The sequence below is a fragment of the Choloepus didactylus genome, chromosome 2 (assembly GCF_015220235.1).
Source record: "Choloepus didactylus isolate mChoDid1 chromosome 2, mChoDid1.pri, whole genome shotgun sequence".
Lineage (NCBI taxonomy): Eukaryota > Metazoa > Chordata > Mammalia > Pilosa > Megalonychidae > Choloepus > Choloepus didactylus.
The window spans coordinates 57,280,376-57,298,704 of record NC_051308.1 but is presented as its reverse complement, the minus strand read 5'-3'; the positions used below and the strand labels follow the sequence as shown (position 1 = coordinate 57,298,704).

General features: G+C 38.2%; 2 pseudogenes; both read left to right on the top strand.

The window, feature by feature from the left end:
- The first annotated feature begins 6,427 nt into the window (after nt 1-6,427).
- LOC119515863 lies at nt 6,428-8,105 on the top strand (annotated as a pseudogene).
- A 6,938-nt stretch (nt 8,106-15,043) lies between these two features.
- On the top strand, nt 15,044-15,734 carry LOC119511655 (annotated as a pseudogene).
- Nucleotides 15,735-18,329: the final 2,595 nt, after the last annotated feature.

The window sequence follows — 18,329 nt, the reverse complement described above, 5'->3', positions numbered from 1 at the left end:
GCAGCTGGTACCATAGTCTTTGGGGAGAAAGTGTTGCCTTGCTGATACCTCGATTTTGCACTTCTCCTAACCTCAAAAACATGAGTGAATAAATTCTCATTGTTTAAGCCAACCCATTGCATGGTATTTGTTTTAGCAGCCAGGAAATTAAGACAAGTGATACGATAAAGAGGGTTCACAGGGGCAGCAGGAACACAGCCAAGAGGCTCCCAGACAGAGTAGAATGGGAGGTGAGGGGAGGTGATCTTTGAGCGAAGCTTTGAGAAAAGTAATTGTTGCCTGATAAAGAGAGAAAGGATGGAAGGTTATGACAAGGATGCTAGAAGGACACGGAGGGAGCATCTCAGCCAGGAAACTGGCCATCACACCTGCAGGGACAGTGAGGCAGAAGTAAAAACCCCATGCTCTGCCGTTTGAGCAGAGCAAGATGGGGTGACCCTCTGCAGAAGGACCCTGGGTGGAAGGACATTGGACATGCCTGGCAGGAGAGGGGAGAGATACAATGCTTTGCTGACCAGGGCTTATTTTACAAGCATACCTCAGGATAGGCTGTCCATATCCTAGGCCAGCCTGTTAGATCAGCACTGCACGGTGTCAAGGAATGGCAAGACCCTGCCTGGGACTGAGGCCTGGGAAGCAGAAGGCAGACCTACGTCATGTAAAGCTGATGAAGAACCTTTTCCAGAGCACCCACATAAAATAGCACCCTCCCCTCAAGTCACTTTCTATCCCACTCTGCTGATTTACTATCCCCTAAGTAGTTTTCATGATCTAAGTCTATTTGTATATTATTTATTATTTATTTGTTTACATGTGTTTCTGATCCCTCCCATTAGAGTGTATGCTTCATGAGAGGAGGGACTTCCTCTGTCTCTAGTCCTAGAACATTTCCTAGCACGTTGGAGGTGCTCAACCTATATTTATTGAACAAATGAATTAATGAGGGTATGAATGAATGAATGAATGAATATGATTTCCAAGGCTCTTCATGGTCTGGCTCTACCTACCTTTCAGCCTTCGGTCACTACGCTCTGAGCCCTCTGGTCTTATTTCATGGAAATGAACATGTCAAGTCTTTCCCACCTCAGGTTCTTGGCACATCCTGTTCCCCCTGCCTGGAAGGTGCTCTCTTCCCCCTTCTCATTCTTCAGGTCTCATCTCAGCTGTCACCAACATGAGAGGCCTCCCCTGAGCACCTCTCTAAGGTGGGTCACTCCTGCAACTCTCCCCTAAAGCAGCATGTTCTTTTCCTTCCTAGCCTTTAGTCTTTTTTATAAGTATGGGTTTATTTTGTTTGTGTGTCTCTCCACTGGACTGGAAGCTCCAAGAGCAGGGACTGTGTCTGTTCGCTACTGTGCTCTGACAGCCCCAGGAGCCAGCACGTAGAACATGGCACATCTGTAGAGTGAGTTGACTACTGAGTGTTATTTCTTCAATATCCCTCATGATTCAACGTCAAATGCTCAGTAAGTAGCTGGTTGACGTGAGAAGTGCAAACCTCCCCATAAAGACTTTTAATGTATTAACAGAAGCCGACACCTGCACTGCAGCTGAGGAAAGAGAAGCCACAGAATTTGCAAACTTGCCCAAAGCTGGATAAAAGAGGAGCCAGGGCTGGAATGGAGAGTCCCAGTCTCTCTCCTTTTCCAAGACTCACGGGTCTGAGACCAGGCAGGGGCTGAGCGCATGGCTGCTGGCAGATGTGTCCTTCGGTCATGCTAAAATTCACATCCGGGTTTCAGGGCACCCTCTGGGAACAAAGAGCACATTGAATCCTCCCTGGCTGTGCAGGAGGCAGCTCTGCCAGTACAAATGTCAGCTTGTTTTCCTGATTCTGGGGAACCATATGCTGGTGGAAGCTGCTTCTCTCACCAATAATAGGCTCAGGCCCAAGGCAGTTGGCAAGAAGTGGGTACCAGAACCAAGAGGAGAAGGTTAAGCCAAGGTAGTGTGGACCAAAGAACTGGAAATACAACCTATGCATACCCCTAACCTCTCCCCAACCTGCTTTCTTCAGAGCCTGATATTCCATCATAGACTCTTTTCCTCCTCCTTCCTCTCCTATCTCTTTCTCACCGTCCATCTCTCTGTTTCCTACTTTATTTATTTGTTACTTTTATTATGGAAAAGTGTTTAGTGTGCCTATTTGCCACACTTTCTAGGTGGCAGGCACTGTGCCAGGCACTGGGGAAACTGAGTAAGCCAGTCACAGTCACCATCCCTGTGGAGCTTACAGCCTCAGGGTTAAGCACTACTTTCCCTGGGGTCTTTTCTCAAAATATAAATCCCCTGTGAGTTGCAACCCTCTGAGTCACTAGTGCTTCAGTGAGACAGATGGTCAGACTCTTCACATTTGCGAGTTTTTATTCCCACTCACTTGTTGAAGCTGAGACATTTCATCACTGCAAGAGCAGGGCCGAGGGAAGGACTTGAGTTGGGGTGCCCTGGGCCAGGGCCAACTGGTTCCCTGAGATGGGTCAGCCTGGTCTCTAGGGAGCCAGGAAGGGAGGGCTGGTCTAAGAAAGGCTCCTTGCTGGGTGTTTCTTGGCCTAGGCCAGGTTTCCTTAACACCTCTCCTCTCAGGGACTGTGCACAGATTCCTATTTCTGGTGCTTCCACCCACACCAGCCTGCTGACTGAGTGACTCAGGTAAACTGCTCCACTCCTGTGGGCTGCCCAAGATCATCCTGGGATGTGTTATCACAGGCTCTGACCTGGGCTAGGGTGCGGTGGGCTTTGCAGGACACATTGCGCATTGGTCCCTTGTATATTTGTTTATAGTTTGCACTCCTAACTCTAGGTGTTTGAGTTATCTCTCTTTTTTAAAGTTAGCATTGTTTTAGCTTTGTCTATTTTATTCATCTTTTAAAGGAAATGAGCTCATATTTTATGAGTTGGTACTTGTGACAAATTGCTGGAACCTGTATGTGGACTAGTTTGAGAGTTTTTTACTAGATTAAATGTAAAGGGATGCTTATGAAACATTTCTGTAATGGCAAAGCTAAGCCTACTTTTAATTATGCCTAAGAGTAGTCACCTCCAGAGAACTTTTATTGCTCAGATGTGGCTTCTCTCTGTCTCTCTAAGCCGAACTCTGCAAATAAACTCATACCTTCCGCCCCTATATGGGGCATGACTTCCAAGGGTGTAAATCTCCCTGGCAATGTGAGACGTGACTCCCAGGGATGAGGTTGGCCCTGGCACTATGGGATTGAAAAATGCCTTCTTTACCAAAAGGGGGAAAAGAAATGAAACAAAATAAAGTTGCAGTGGCTAAGACATTTCAAATATATCTAGAGGTCATTCTGGAGGTTACTCCTATGCAAGATTCAGCTAGATATTGCAAATTGCCACAGTATGCCAAGCCCGAACCAATGCTTTTCCTGAAAACCCTAAAGAATACCCTGGGCTCTAATTAACATTCTATAAATGTTTTACTTATTAAGTTTATTTTTTTAGAAACTTAAGACCTCCAGATTGATCCTATGCGAGATAAGCCCTGAAACCCAGAGGTACCAGTTTCTCCAAGAACATCAACTGCTTTCATTCCACTCTCCCATAATATCAACACTTCTTTCAGCACGAAGAACCTAAAATGGTCATTGCTCAGATATCCCTGAAGATTGAGAGAACGATCAAATGAGAAGAAGGAGTTGTAACAGAGAAATTAGGATTTAACAAATGATTATGACCACTGAATCATTATATAGATATTTCTTTTTAGTTTCTACTGTATTAGAACAGTCAGAAGGAAATACCTGAAATTGTTGAACTGGAACCCAGTAGCCTTGATCTTGAATAGTGATTGTATAACTATGTAGCTTTTATCTTGTAATCATAATCCTTGTGTCTGATACCCCTTTTATACAATGTATGGTTAGGTAAGTAATAAAATAAAGACATGCATGGAAAATAAAGTAATGGGATACAGAAAGAAATACCATCCTAATACTAATCAAATGAAAGCTGGAGTAGCTGTTTTAGTTTCAGATAAAGCAGACTTCAGAACAAGGAAAATTATTTAGGACAAAGACGGTCATTACATATTGAGAAAGAGGTCAATTCTCTAAGATCAGGAATAAGACAAAGATGTCCTCTCTCACTACTCCTGTTCAACATTATAATGGAAGTCCTAGCTAGTACAATAAGAGAAAAAAAGGATACAAAAGATATACAGATTGGGAAGGAAGAACTAAAACTGTCTTTGTTTCCTGGTGGCATTATAGTCTATGTAGGAAATCCCAAAGAATCAACAACAACCATGAAAACCCTCTTAGAACTAATAAGCAATTATAGCAAGGTACAGGACACAAAAATCAATTGTTTTCTTGTATACCAGCAAGAAAAATTGGACTTTGAAATTAAAACACTGTACCATTTATATCACACTAAAAAAAAAAAAAAACAACTTAGATATACATCTGACAATATGTACAGGATCCATACGGAGAAAACTACAAAACTCCGATATCATACATCAAAGATCTAAATATACGGAAAGCTATTCCATGTTCCCAGGTAGGAAGACCAATGCTGTTAAGAGGTCAATTTCCCCAACTTGGTTGGTCTATTGATTCAACACAATCCCAGTCAAAGTCCCAGCAAGTTATTGTATAGATATTGACAAACTGATTCCTGAGTTTATATGGGAAGGCGAAACACCCAGAATAGCCACACAATACTGAAGAAAAAGAACTAAGTCAGAAGGCTGACACTACATGACTTCAGCACTACTCTGAAGCTACTGTCATAAGACAGCATGGTGTTGGTGAAAGAATAAACAAATAGAGAGTTCAGCAACAAACCCACACAAATATAGTCAACTGATCTAATACAAGGAGCCAAGGCAATTCAATGGAGAAAGGATAGTCTTTTCAACAAATTGTGCTGAAACAATTGGACATTGTGTCAGGGGTGCCCAAAATCACCCTCAGTTTCAGTGGTTCACTAGAAGGACTCACAGAACTCAGAAAACTGTTATGCCCATGGTTAGAGTTTATTACAATGAATGGATACATATTAAAATCAGCAAAGGAAAAAAGGCACATAGAGTCGAGTCCAGACGAGATGAGATGCAAGCTTCCAGTTGTGCTCTCCGAGTGGAGCTGTGCAGATACAAATGATGCTTAATTATCACAGCACAGCAATAGGAACTATTGTTGACTAGGGAAGCTCACCTGAGCCCTGGTGTCCAGAGTTTATATTGGTACAAATCACATAGGCATGGGGTGCCCACCTGGCTGAACTTAAGTTACTCAGTCTCCAGTCCCTGCAGAGGGCAAATTGATACAGTGTGACCAAGGTCCCCAACATAAATCATATTTCTAGCATAAACTCTCTGGCATGGCCAGAGGCCCCAGTTATACAGACACCCTCAGACAGGATATTCTCAGGGCTTAGAGGTAATCTCCCAGGAGTCAGTGGCAAGTGCTTTCTCTGGAATGTATGGGGGGGTTCAACACCCCAAGTCTGCTGAGTTAACCCTTTACTGCACAGATATCCATATGCAAAAATAAGTAAATAAATCTAGACCTTACATAACTTTCACAAAAATTAACTAAAGAGTGGCTGAGGGCAATGCAGGATGTGACTCCTGAGGATGAATCTGGACCCAGAATCGTGGCATTGAGAGCATCTTCTTGACCAAAAAGAGGATGTGAAATGAAACAAAATAAAGTTTCAGTGGCTGAGAGATTCCAAATGGAGTCAAGAGGTCTCTCTGGTGGGCATTCTTATGCACTATATAGATAACCCTTTTCAGGTTTTAATGCATTGGAATTGCTACAAGTAAATACCTCCAACTATTAAACTGCAACCCAGTAGCCTTGACTCCTGAAGATGATTGTATAGCAATGTAGCTCACAAGGGACAGTGTGCTTGTGAAAGCCTTGTGGATCACACTCCCTCTATCCAGTGTATGGATGGATGAGTAGAAAAATGGCGACAAAAACTGGGTGAAAATTGGGGGGGGGGATGATTTGGGTGTTCTTTTTTACTTTTATTTTTTATTCTTATTCTTGCTTATTCTGGTATAAGGAAAATGTTCAAAAAATTGATTGGGTTGATGAATGCACAACTATATGATCGTATTGTCCACCACAAATGACTGCATGACACGTGAATATATGTCAATAAAACTGAATTTAAAAAAAAAAAAAAAGACTCGGCCGAGGAGGCTGCGCGGCAGACTGACCCACGATCCCAGAGTAGCTCCCGTGCTTCAGCTGGCAGGACTGCTCTGTGACCGCCCGGTCCGCCCGAGGAGATGAGCGACATGTGGATTTGGGATACGAATTCATTTAAAAAACCACTTTGGGGTTATGAACGTATTTTCTGATGAAACTGGATTGGAATAATTTTCATGATATTTGTGTATTTACATATGTATATAAATATTTTTTAAATTTTGCATTTGACTTAAAGTGCCATGAGAAAATTTGCATACTGCAAGGTGGTCCCAGCCACCTCCTTGATTTGGTACTCTTGGATATGTTCCTGCTGCTCTACTTCAGTGAATGCAATAAATGAGATGAAAAAAAGGAGAGAGGACTTCCTGCTGGGGATGTTCTAGAGCCAGTACAAAAGCCTCAGGAGGGTCCTGGAGGAATGGGGAAACCAGTCGTCATTCCTAAAGAGGATCAAGAAAAGATGAAAGAGATGTTTAAAATCAATCAGTTCAATTTAATGGCAAGTGAGATGATTGTACTTAACAGATCTTTACCAGATGTTAGGTTAGAAGGGTATAAAACAAAGGTGTATCCAGATACTCTTCCTGCAAAGAGTGTGGGGATTGTTTTCCACAGTGGGGCTTGGGGCACACTCTGCAAACTGTCCATAGTGTCATTAATCGCTCACCAAGACACATGCTAGAAGAAATTGTTCTAGTAGATGATGCCAGTGGAAGAGACTCTTTGAAAAGACCTTTAGAGAGTTATGTCAGGAAATTAAAAGTAGCAGTTCATGTAATTTGAATGGAACAACATTATGGATTGATCAGAGGTAGATTGAAAGGAGTGGCGGTGTCTAAAGGTCAAGTGATCACTTTCTTACACGTTCACTGTGAGTGCACAGCAGGTTGGCTGGAGCCTCTCTCGGCCAGCATCAAACACAACAGGAGAGCAGTGGTGTGTCCTATCATCAATATGGTCCACCATGATGCTTTTGAGTCCATGGCAGGCTCTGAAATGACCTATGGTGGATTCAACTGGAAGCTCAATTCTTGCTGGTATTCTGTTCCCCAGAGAGAAATGGACAGACGGAAAGGTGATCGGACTCTTCTGTCAGAACACCAACAATGGCAGGAGGCCTTTTTTCAATAGACAGAGATTACTTTCAGGAAATTGGAACATATGATGCTGGAATGGATATTTGGGGAGGAGAAAACCTAGAAATTTCCTTTAGGATTTGGCAGTGTGGAGGTACTTTGGAAATTGTTACGTGCTCACATGTTGGACATGTATTTCCTAAAGCTACACCTTGCACATTTCCAGGAGGCACAGGGCAGATTATCAATAAAAATAACAGATGATTTGCAGAAGTTTGGATGGATAAATTCAATAATTTCTTCTATATACTTTCCCCAGATGTTACAAAGGTAGATTATGGAGATATATCATCAAGACTTGGTCTAAGACACAAGTTACAATGCACACCTTTCTCTTGATACCTGGAGAATATTTATCCTGATCCTCAAATTCCACATCACTATTTGTCTTTGGAAGAGATATGTAATGTGGGAACAAATCAGTGTCTAGATAACATGGCTAGAAAAGAAAATGAAAAAGTTGGAATATTTAACTGTCATGGTATGGGAGGTACTCAGTTTTTCTTCTCATACTGCCAACAAAGAAATTAGAACAGGTGACCTTTGCTTGGATGCTTCCAAACTTAATGGCCCAGTCACAATGCTCAAATACCACTACTTAAAAGGCAACCAACTGTGGGAGTATGACCCAGTGAAATCAACCCTGCAGCATGTGAACAGTAATCAGTGCCTGCATAAAGCCACAGAAGAGGATAACCAGGTGCCCAACATTAGAGACTGCAAAGGAAGCCAGTCCCAGCAGTGGCTTCTTAGAAATGTCACCCTTCCAGAAATATTCTGAGACCAGATTTACAGAAAAAGGAAAATATAAGGATTGACTGGGCTAGCTCAGCATACATTTTCTGCCACATTCTTTAGTAGCAAAAAGGGAAACGTGCTTTCCTGCTCTGCAGAATGTAAGCTTTATCAGCTATTAAAACTTAGACTCCTCTACCTTTTCACTGGCTGTGAACCAGCCTTCCTGTCCAAGGACTTGACAGGAGACTGTGAACAATGAGTTTACAAGATTGAAAGTGTTTTTCATCAAGAACTGTTAACAATACTCAGACAATGAAACAATCAACAAAATGTGCTTTCTGAAGAGCTGTATTTTTTACGGTTTGCTTGCACATCAGTAATTTCTGAATGTGCTATCATGATGGAGAGATTTCCAAGATTTTTTTTCCTAATTAGAACTGATAGCCAGTATATCAATATTGATATAAAAATAAATGAAAAAATAACTGAACCAGATTCAAAATCATGAAAACAATATTTTTACAACAATTTTAAAAACTATATTAGACAGGGTTTAAAGAGAATTAAATCAGAACTATGAGAAGTACAATTTGTTATAGTATAGTATTCAATTTCTATGTAGATTTTATACCTCAGTGGGGAAAAATAATTGCTTCCAATGACATTCATTTTGTTTTCATCTGTGATATTCATGGATGCTTTTTTCTTCTTTTGGAGTGCTGAAATTGAGCTGAAAAAAAAATGGTTCTTTGTGCATAGTTTTAATTTCTTCAATTAAAAAAAATTCCATTTGGTTTGTGGGCTGTTGGAATTATAATTTTTTATGGCCTTCTTAAAAAAGGAAGTTTAACATAATATCTGGTCTCAACTGAACAAGTTAGATATCTCAGTTGTTCTTGGGTTAACTGGCTTGTCGACTTTCACACCCAAGAAAATTTATTTTCAATTTTTTAACTTGATTCAAGTCTTGCTTAATACCCAAGGTTCATACTACTGTACTACAGATTTGTTTTCACAGCAATATATCTTCAGTTTTTTGTTTGTGATTCCACTCAACGAAAGGCCTCCAGAGGGATTTATTATTTGGGTATTTGGAGACAATATATTTAATGGTTTTTTGAAAAACTTTTATACTCCATATTCATTGTCAAGTGCATGTTTAGATTAGATTCTTGAATTGTAATGTTGGTCTGCTTTTTTTAAAAAAATAAAATCTGACTGAAAATGTTTAATTGGCATTTCTTAATGAGTTAGCCAAAGAAATGCAGCTATTATTCCATATTACTAGTCCTGCATTTCTTCCCTAAATTCCATTTAGGTTTAATCAGTTTCCTTTTTCTCTGATTTTTAATACCACAAAATAATTTGAGTATCAATTAAAAGTTAATCTTTCAATCTTATAAAAAGAAAACCGGGGAGGAATGTAGACCCGGCATCGTGGGACGGAGAACATCTTCTTGACCAAAAGGGGGATGTGAAAGGAAATGAAATAAGCTTCAGTGGCAGAGAGAATCCAAAAGGAGCCGAGAGGTCACTCTGGTGGGCACTCTTACGCACACTTTAGACAACCCTTTTTAGGTTCTAAAGAATTGGGGTAGCTGGTGGTGGATACCTGAAACTATCAAACTACAACCCAGAACCCATGAATCTCGAAGACAGTTGTATAAAAATGTAGCTTATGAGGGGTGACAAGGGGATTGGGAAAGCCATAAGGACCACACTCCACTTCGTCTAGGTTATGGATGGATGAGTAGAAAAATAGGGGAAGGAAACAAACAGACAAAGGTACCCAGTGTTCTTTTTTACTTCAATTGCTCTTTTTCACTCTAATTATTATTCTTGTTATTCTTGTATGTGTGCTAATGAAGGTGTCAGGGATTGATTTGGGTGATGAATGTACAACTATGTAATGGTACTGTGAACAATCGAAAGTACGATTTGTTTTGTATGACTGCGTGGTATATGAATATATCTCAATAAAATGAAGATTAAAAAAAAAAAAAAAAAAAGACATAATGCTGAGCAAAATAAGCCAGGCACAAAAAGAGAGATATTGTATGTTACCAACTAATGTGAATTCTGTGAAAAATGTACAATGTTTTATACTGTAGAATGCAGGGGACCTAGAGATACCAATTAGTGGAGGGGGAATGATAATCTAACAAGAACAGATAAACTATGGAGGGTAATCTCAATGTTATGGGAATGCTCAGGAATGATTATGGTTTGTAAACTTTCTTGGATATAGTAAGATCATGTTGGAAGCAATAGAGTTATTTTAGGTTTTTTTTTTCTCTTATTCCTTTGTTTTCTTAGGGGTTGTTAATTTTCTTGGGGTGTGGTAGGAACATGTTGGAAGCAATGTAGTTATTTTAGATTATTTGTTTTTCTTACTCCTTTGTTTGGACATGGTTTATTAATTTTCTTGGGGTATGGTAGGAACATATTGGAAGCAAAGTAGTTATTTTAGGTTATTTGTTTTCCTTAATCCATTGCTTTGTTTGAAATGTTGTGGGGTTTTTTTGGTGGTTGTTTGCCTGTTTGTTTTTAATTTTTTGATAAACAAAGTTAAAAAATTGAAAAAAAATCAGTAGAAAAATGGGAGTAAAAACTAAATGACAAATAGGGTGGGATGGGGGGATGGTTTGGGTATTCTCTTTTCACTTTTATTTTTTATTCTTATTCTGATTCTTTCTGATGTAAGGAAAATGTTCAGAAATAGATTGTGGTGATGAATGCATAACTATATGATCATACTGTGAACAGTTGATTGTATACCATGGATGACTGTATGGTTTGTGAATATATTTCAATAAAACTGAATTAAAAAAAAAATGGAAAAAAAAAAAAAAAAAAAAAAAAAGAATTGGGGTAGCTGGTGGTGGATACCTGAAACTATCAAACTACAACCCAGAAACCATGAATCTCGAAGACAGTTGTATAAAAATGTAGCTTATGAGGGGTGACAATGGGATTGGGAAAGCCATAAGGACCACACTCCACTTTGTCTAGTTTATGGATGGATGAGTAGAAAAATAGGGGAAGGAAACAAACAGACAAAGGTACCCAGTGTTCTTTTTTACTTCAATTGCTCTTTTTCACTCTAATTATTATTCTTGTTATTTTTGTGTGTGTGCTAATGAAGGTGTCAGGGATTGATTTAGGTGATGAATGTACAACTATGTAATGGTACTGTAAACAATCGAAAGTACGATTTATTTTGTATGACTGCGTGGTATGTGAATATATCTCAATAAAATGATGATTAAAAAAAAAAAAAAAGAAAACCTCAGTCTGACATTTTTCTTGATGTGTAAAGCAGTGCATTGGCAAAAGTGCATACATTTTCCTTCCTATTTGTAATATTATATTTAATGGTCTTCTTTTCTCTGATTATCAAAGACTCACTGCAGGCAGTGCTATTTCTTGTGCCTAAGAATGTTTCCAAAAGTTGAATCACTATTGATAACCAAGTTGAGTGTACACGAAGTTTTTCATATCCTGTTCAAGTTAATTGAAGTAGAGGACATGTAGATGATTTAGAGAGAGGTTATAATACAGAATGCATAAACTCTGTTTCCAGGAAGTTTGAAATGAAGTACGTACTAGATGGAATTTTTTTACTACTCCATGAGCTGTGTTAGTTCTGTCTTCACTAGGTCTTAAGCTTCAGTAAACCTGATGTCTAATCAATAAATTATTTTCCTGCTCAGAAGTTTCAGGTTTTTGTACTCCAGTTTAGCTTGGACTTACTCCTTAATGTTAGAAAGCGTAACAGCAATGTGATTTAAGGTTTTATTTTGTTTTGTGTTTTTAAATGGGGGATATGAGTGGTTTAATTTATGGGTACTTTTAGAACCTGTTAGATAAACCCATTGTCTTAATTTTTCTAATTAAAGAATTCTTAAAAACTTTGAAAATAAAAAAATATTAACTCAAAATGGATCACAGATTCAGATGAAAAACACAAAACTATAAAATTTCTAGAAGATAATATTGGAGAAAAACTAGGTGATGTTGGAATATAGATGAGTTTTCAGACATAACCCCAAAAGCACAATCAATGAAAAAAAAATGGTAAATTGGACTTAATTAAAAGTAAATACTTGTGCTGTGAAAAATACTGTTAAGAGAATGAAAAGAAAAGCCACAGACTGGGAGAAAATATCTGCAAAGCATACATTTGATAAAGGACTTGTACCCAAAATATACAAAGAATTCTTAAAATGCAACAATAAGAAAACAAATGATCCAATTACAAAATAGGCAAAAGGTCTGCACAGATACCTCACCAGAGAAGAGCTACAGATGGCAAATAAGCATATGAAAAGATATTCAGTATCATATGTCATTAGGGAATTGCAAATGAAAACGAGATACCATTATACACTTATTAGAATTGCTAAAATCCAAATCAGCAACAATACCAAATGCCAACAAGGATGTGAAACAACAGGAACTTGCATTCCTTGGAAGACAGTCTGGCAGTTTCATAAAAAGCTAAAGATAGTCTTAACATATAATTCAGCAATTGCATTCCTAGGAATTTACCCAATTTAGTTGAAAATTTATGTCCAAACAAAAACCTGCACACAAATGTTTATAGCAGCTTTATTCATAATCACCAAAATCTGGGAGCAAACAAGATGTCTTTCAATTGGTGAATGGATAGACAAACTGTGGTATAGCCATACAATGGAATATTGTTCAGCAATAAAAAGAAATAAACTATTGTGGTGGTTTGAAGCTGTAAGTACCCCAGAGAAAAGTGTTCTTACCACCATTCCTGTGGGTGTAGACCCTTTGTAAGTAGGGCCTTTCAATGAGGCTACTTCAGATACTTCGGCTCAGTCAGGATGGGTCTTACTTCTATTACTGGATTCCTTTATAAGAGAATGCAATTTAGACAGCGAGAGAAAAAAGCCACAGAACAAGTGTCTGAAATGGAACCTGGAAGAGAGGAGACACCGCCACGTGTCTTGCCATGTGCCAGAGGAACCAAGGACCACCAGTAGCCCTAGAACAACACAGTTGGGGAGAAAGCATTGCCTTGATGATGCCTTGATTTGGACATTTCCCCAGCCTCAAAACTGAGAGCAAAGACATTCCCATTGCATTTGCTTAAGCAGCCTACGAAAACTAAAACAGTTATCAAGCCACAGAAAGACACGGTGGAACCTTTAATGCACGTTGCTGGGTGAAAGCAGCCAACCTGAAAAGGCTGCATGCCACTGTCTGATTCCAACTATATGACATCCTGGAAAAGGCAAAACTATAGAGACAGTAAAAAAATTGAGCGATTGCCAGTGGTTTGAGGAGAATGAAAGAGGAAAGTTAGAGTCTATTAATTTAAAATAATCATATCTTCATAATGACAGTTTTAGTTCTTCCTTTCTAATCCTCATACTTCCATTTTGTTTTGTCCATTACGATGGAGAATAGAAGTGGCAAAACAGGGCATCCTTCTTGTGTTCACAGTCTTAAAAGGAGAATTTTCAACATTTCAAAATTAACAATAATGTTTTGGAGATACCCTTGGATTAAAGATGTTTCCATATTTTCCCAGTTTGTGAAAATTTTATTTTTTCAAAATCATAGATACTGAATTTTATCAAATGCTTTTACTCAACTCTTGAGATGATCATACTTTTTCCTTCTCCTTTATTCTATTAATGTGGTGAATTACACTTACTGGTTTTCTATTAAACCAACCTTACATTACTGCTATAAATTATCTTTTATATATATTGCTGTATTGATTTGCTAATATTTTATTTAGGACTTTTGCTTCTATGTCCATGAGTGAGATTGATCTGTAATTTTCTTTCCTCATAATATCCTTTCCAAGTCATGCTAACAAGATCATGTTAGCTTCATAAAATCCTCATACTTTGCAAATGAAATGAGTTGAGATGAGTTTTCTATTTTTTTCTTCTTTGGAAGAAGTTGAAAAAGCTTGGCATTTAGTAGAATTTTCCAGTGAAGCCATTTGGACTTTTTTTGAGGGAAAGTTTTAAATTAGAGATGTTTTATTTTCTCTTAGTTATAGGGCTACTGTGCACTTTTATTTCTTCTTGTGTAAGTTGTGGTAAGTTGTATTTTATTAAGGAATTTGTTCATTTCAACTAAATTTTTTAATATATTGGCATAGAATTTGCTTGTAATATCTTCTTGTTATCTTTTTAATGTCTTATGATCTGTAATGATGTACTAACTTGAATTATTTGTGTCTTTTCTCTTTTAATCCTCCTTAGTTTTGCCAGAGGTTTATTAATTTCAGTATTTCATTATTTTCAGCTCTTATCTTTATTTTCTTATACTTTCCTTGTGTTTATTTGACTGCACTTCTAAAACTTCTTGAACTTGATACTAGATCATTAAGTTTCAGCCATTTTTTCTATATAACATATTATTAATATCTCTCTTAGCCTAGTCAAATACTGCGTTATTTATTGTTTAGCTCCATCCCACAAATTTTAATACACAGCAGTTTTTTAATGCTTCACTTGGAAATATTTTCCAATTTCCATTGTGACTTCTTAGATCCAAACATTTTTCAAAGTATATTTCTTTATTTCCAAACATATGGTGATTTTTAAAACATATTTTTTCTTAGCGTTTTATGGCTCAATTGCATTGTGGTCAGAGAACATTCTCAGTATGATTTCAATCCATTCAAATTTGTTGAGGCTTGCTTTATGGTTCCGTGTAGTCAATTTTTGTAACTGTTTTACGAGTGTTTGAAAGAATGTACATTCTGAGTTGTTGGGTGCACTTTTTTATATATGTCACTTTATTAGGTAAAGTTTGTTAACAGTATTCTTCAAATCTTTTATATCCTTACGGATTTTTTGTTTGCTTAAACCTATCAATTACTGAAAGAGGTGAGACAAAAACTCTCATTATGATTGTGGGGTCATCTATTTCTCCTTGCAATTCAATTTTTAAAATTATCTAAAGTAGCCGCGGTCGGTGCGGACCATGGGCCCTCGGACGCAGGGCACTGTGGCCGCCCCGGCCCGGGTCACGGCACAGGTCGCAGCCGCGCAGCCCCAGCCCCGACCGGCCGGAGCGCGGGCAGCCCCTGGGTGCCGCAGTGGCCCAGCTGCGTGTGCTGGGCGCCTCCGGGAAGCGGGTGCCGTTCCGCGCGCGGTTCCTTGAGCGCCGGGCGGTGGAGGTCTTCGTGCTGCATTTCCTGTGTTCATCTGCAAGGAATACGTATATCTGGCCAAAATCCCAGAGAGTTTTTTACGAGAAGCAGTGTCACCGTTGTAGTGATTGGACGGTCGTCCTACCATCGTATTGAGCCTTTCTGCAAATTGACCAAATATTCTCATGAAATCTATGTTGCGCCTGAGAGAGAAATTTGTAAAAGATTGGGAATGAAAAGAGGTGAAGACATTACCTCTCAGGACACAGCTCCCAAGTAACATCACTTAAACTCTCAGGAAGCATTTGGAGCCTGTGGCCGGTGGTGACTGGCCCTCTTTTTGATTTTCAAGGAGACTCAGCTCAGCGGGGCGGAACCTCATCTTAGATGCAGATAATAACTATTCATTTCATACGCCGTGATAGGAGTCGGTTGAATCACAAACCCCTCAACTCTGCCCTACGGTTTGTTGGAGTTCAGCATATGAACTTTATAAGCAGACATTCAGTTATCCATGTGTGACTCAACACAGAATTTTTCACTTTCAGTTGGATCCTGGGGAATAGGACCTTAAATATTTGGGATGTAGTATCCTTGTCTCACTCGCTGACCCTTCCAGTCTTCCAGGAGTTACGAAAATATAGAGATAATGTGACAATTGAATTCCATGTTGAGAGGTTGCAAAGCTATATAAAGCTATAAAATTAAAAATACCATTCTTAACATTGGTTTACATTATGGTATATCCATTCAATGAAAAATATTTTTTTGCTGTTAAAATCATAAACTTCTATAAAGACTATTAAGGGCAAGGGAAAGCAATTAAAGACCATTTTATTCAGTGAAAAAGCAGGATATCAAATTGTATAAACAATATAATGCCATTTTATATGTATATATTTATATTTTTTATGCTTAGGAACAAAAACAGGAAATAAACATACTAGAATATTGCCATGGTAGGATTATGGGTTTTTTATTTTCTTCTCCATACATTCCTATATTTTCCAGCTGCACTTTAATGAGCATAATTAATTTTTTAGGCCAGGAAAAGATTGTCAAAATTATATGAAGAAAATTCCTATATAACAAGCTCCACAAAGTTGCAAATTAAATAGGCCACAGTCCACATGTTTTCACCATGATTGCTTTATGAGGAGAAAATGTGGCAAATGGAATATCTTTCAAATAGCCTGTGTTCAAAGCATCTTGTCACCGCCCACCCACTATCAATTTCACTAGAATTTTTTTTATAAAAGGGAAAAAATATTTGCTTTAGTTATTTAAGATATATATTTAAAATATGATCAGTTTGCTTTTTGAATGGAAATTTAAAAATTTGTTTAAACTAGAAAACCTTTTTAACTTGAACGTACACTGTTGTTTGGTTGTACATTGCTAGACAGCTGCTACATCACCTCCAAACTGCTGTTACTTAAGAGGATTATTGTCATCATTTGTTTTTCTAGAATCTTTTTTTAGACATTAATACATAAAATAATTTAATATCACATATAACAAAACTAAGCATAAAGAAACAATGGGGAAAGGAGCCACCATTTAATGACTTATAATTATAAACAAGGCTCTACAGAGTCAGCACCCCCACCATCTCATTTTCCATGAGATCTTTCCACTCTATCATTCAGTCTAGTGCAACTGAACTGCTCACTGCTCTGTAAAATGGTCGAGCTATTTTATCCTATCATGTTGCACATGTTCACCCATTTGTGGGTGTCAGTGGGTCTATGTGTCCCCTTAAGTTTTATGTAAAAATTTATGTGTATGTGCAGTTTCCTAGAGAAAGTATCCTGTTTTTACCATTAGAGTTTCAAATGTGTCTGATCCCCCAAAAGCTAAGTTACTCCTTTAACTGGAATGCATCTCTCTTCATTTTGTCCTCGCAAACCTCTCCCAAATTTCAAGAACCAACTCCCCCATCATCTCCACAAAGCTTTTTGCATTTGTTCTGGTAAATTTAAATAACCCCTTCTCTACATTTCCATAACACTTTGAATTATATCTTTTCTAGTACTCATCACCCTCTATTTATTTTATTTTATTTTATTTTATTTTGCCTATATGTATGCCACAAATGGACAGTGAATTCATTAAAAACCAGTAAACATATTATATTTATCTTTTTTTAAGTTTCTTTTTTTAAATGCTTTTTTTTATTGTGAATGTTAACATATATATGTAACAATGATAACTTTCAAAATACGATTTAAGAAGTAGAGAGCAAATTTCAAAGAATGTCATGGGTCACAGTTCCACAACTTCAGCTATTTCTATTATCATAAAATATACATGCAGAAAGGTGTTAACTTTCAATGTGTACCTCAACAAGCAGTTATATAGGGTAATTTCAAAAATTGTTACGGCTTACAGTTCCACAGTTTCAGTTCTTTCCTTATTATGCAATATAGGGTATATACAGAAAGGTGAAGATTTTCAAAGCACAATTCAATGAGTAGCTATAGAGCAAATTTCAAAGGGTGTTATAGGTTAAACTTCTACCATGTCATTTACCTCCTTCTAGCTATTCCAACACCCCAGCATCTAGAAATATATATATATTTATATAAAGTTTGGGTATTCATAGACCTTTGTTAAATCTTACCTTGTTTGTTGCTACTCTTCACTCCCGATCTCTTTCTCCATCTTCAGGGGTGTCTAGGCAGTGAGCACCCTAACTTGTTCATATTGAAAGAGGGTGGCAACAGTATGGGGAAGGGGGCTGCATCTGATTGTTTTTCTTAAAGAGGTTGTTGCCTCTGGGTTTTTGGACTTGTCTGGCATGGGAACACTCTTGTGGATTTAAGTTTCTGAGAGAGAAAACTTAGTGAGTGAATCTTTTATAGAATCTCAGGTAGAGACCTAGGTATTTGGGGGCTACTTTTATTAAGGGTCTGGCATACTGTGACCACTTGGGATATCTAGCCGGAGTTTGCATAAGAGAAACCTCCAGGATAGCCTCTCTACTCTATTTGGGATCTCTTAGCCACTGTGACCTCAGCTTGTTGCCTTTCTTTTCTCCCCCTTTTGGTCAAGTAGGGATTTTCAATCTCTTGCTGCCAGGGCCAGGCTCATTCCTGGGAATTGTGTCCCACATCA